At 50.7% G+C, this 2,454-nt stretch overlaps 1 protein-coding gene across 1 annotated transcript in view; it reads left to right on the plus strand.

Annotated features, from left to right (window-relative positions):
• The window catches only part of LOC115307856 (exocyst complex component 6B-like), a 104,689-nt gene that overhangs the window by 6,735 nt on the left and 95,500 nt on the right, over nt 1–2,454 (plus strand). The gene's annotated exons all lie outside the window — the stretch shown is intronic.

A 2,454-nucleotide genomic window follows, 5' to 3' on the forward strand; every position in this document is an offset into this window, starting at 1 on the left:
CTGTGGCTTGTTGACTGTGACAGCACAGTCCGAGAGGGAAGAATCCTGTGTTCCTGAGCATGGCCTTGTCCCAGAACCTCTGGTATCCTGGAGACCACAATTTTAGGTGGTTACAAGCTCCTCGGGTTGTGCTTTGGGGTGTAGTTGCTCCTGCTTGTGAGTAGATGCAGTTTATAGGTGCAGGACTCCTCAATGTAGGAAAAACCTTTCCATGGGGCTGGTAACTCTGCAAGTTGTTATTAAAAACCTCCAAACCGAATAAACCAACATTATATGTTTTTTAAAAAGCCACTTTCAGCTCCGTCTGCAGGAGCTGGTCATGACCATCGCCCCTGATGTGATTTCCCCTCTGCCTCGAGCTCCCTCCAGCTCCAGCCAAAACAACCCCCAGCCGTTGACCTCGGGCACCTTGGACACAGCCAGGGGTTTTTTCCTCTTTTCTTGGAGTGTGAGGGGGGGTTTTGTAACAGGCTGGTTTATTTTGTGTGGTGCTGGATAATTGCCATGTTTGCTTTTTTATTCCCGCCCCCCCCTCACCTTTCCCTTTTTTTATCTGCTCTGCTCCTGTTGGGAGCTCCCTTTGCCCATGCGCTGGTCGTGCTGCCGGATCCGGGGCAGCCTGTTTTCCCTTTAATCCCCAAAAATAGCAGAGAAGTGGTAAATGTTTACTCCTGGCAGTGACACCCCGTGGATTTTTTTTGTTTTAAATACCTCTGGAAAGCAGCCACTAAAACGTGGGCTCGTGCTCAGCTTTCCCTGGATTCTGAAAGCTGTCCCGTTCCAGACAAGGGATGGTGGCTTTCCAGGTTGGTTGGAGCTGCTCTTTGGACTCTTCAGCTTTCCGGGGGAGTGGGGCTTTGCAGGAGGCAAATTCCATTTGGGATTGTGTTTGTTGGCACTGCTGCTCTTTGTAGGTTTTCCGTGGTGAACCTGAGGTGTCTCAGTGCTGGGAGGTTGTCTCTGGAAGCAGTGATGGTGTGATTGGGATGGTCAAAGTCAGCAGAGGTCCAAAATTCCCAGTTTCACTCAGAAAACACTACAACGGGAAAAATTGTCTTCAACCTGGGGATTTTCCCATGGCACCGAAGCTTCTTCCATAGATCCCACAACCTACCTTGCTCCCAGTCTGGGGAACCAGGATCATCCTGCCCAGAACATGGATCCTCCTCCTAAACCACAGACTCTGGGTCATCAGGTCACTTCTGGCACGGCAGGTCCTGGGGGGAAAGAGACCCTTCTTATTCCTGGGAAATGCTGAGGAGCATCCAGGGGTCCAAGGCTGAGGAATGTCCAGGGGCCCAAGGCTGAGGAGCATCCCAAGTGTCCAAGGCTGAAGATCATCTCAGGGGTCCAAGGCTGAGGAACATCCAGGAGTCCAAAGCTGAGGACCATCCAGGGATCCAAGGCTGAGGAACATCCCACAGGTCCAAGGCTGAGGAATGTCCAGGGGTCCAAAACTGAGGATCATCCAAGGGTCAAAGGCTGAAGAATATCCAGGGGGCCAAGGCTGAAGAGAATCCAGGGATCCGAAGTTGAGGAAAATCCAGAGTTTCAAAGCTGAGGAGCATCCCAGGGATCCAAAGCTGGGAAACATCCCACAGGTCCAATACTCAGAAGCATCCAGGGGTCTAAGGCTGAGGATCATCCCAAGAGTCCAAGGCTGAGGAGCATCCCAAGGGTCCAAGGCTGAGGATCATCCCTTTCCCCAGCAGGCATTACTCTGTGCTCAGGAACCCTGACCCACAAACGTTGCTCATGGCCAACCTTCCCTTGTTGGCTGGAAGATTTTCTCCTTCTTTTCCTTGGCAAATTCCAAAAAACCACGTGAATGTCGACTTGTAACTTGGCGCCAGTTGCCTTTTCCAAGTCCATAAATCCACACAATGGCCTCAGTGTTCAGCTCCTGGGATGACTTCATGGAGCCAGAGGTGGAATATGGAGCTTGGCAGTGGTTGAAATGGGTGGCTGTTGATGTTCACACATCACTCACCTCTCGTGTCCCACATGGGTCGAGTCTAATACAGAGTTAAGCTCAGCCTGGAACACATTCCCTGCTGGAAACAAGGGACTTGTCTCCTCTTGTCCTCTTTCCATAACACAATCTGGGGAGGAAAAGGGCATTTCTTCCTCTTAATAAGGGTGCTAAAGCCAAAAAAAAATAGAATTAGCTGAATAAGAGTTGCTCTCCTGATACTTGCCCTGGTGACCAAAGTGGTCATTGATGCCAACTGAGCTCCAACCTTCAGATGGGACATCTTTGGAGACCACCCTGTTTAGGGTGGCACTGACCCACCCACCAGGCTTGGTCTCCTTGACCATCTGACCTGCTTGGGGCTCTCACTTGTCCCTTTTTCCTGGAGACACATCTATTTGCAAGTTGTTGAGTGCAGACCCACAGCTTTTGGCTTGGGGGGTTTTTTGGAGATTTTTTTCATGTGGTTTTGTGCGTTTGGT

The sequence above is a fragment of the Manacus vitellinus genome, unplaced genomic scaffold (assembly GCF_001715985.3).
Source record: "Manacus vitellinus isolate BGI_N305 unplaced genomic scaffold, ASM171598v3 scaffold_61_pilon, whole genome shotgun sequence".
Lineage (NCBI taxonomy): Eukaryota > Metazoa > Chordata > Aves > Passeriformes > Pipridae > Manacus > Manacus vitellinus.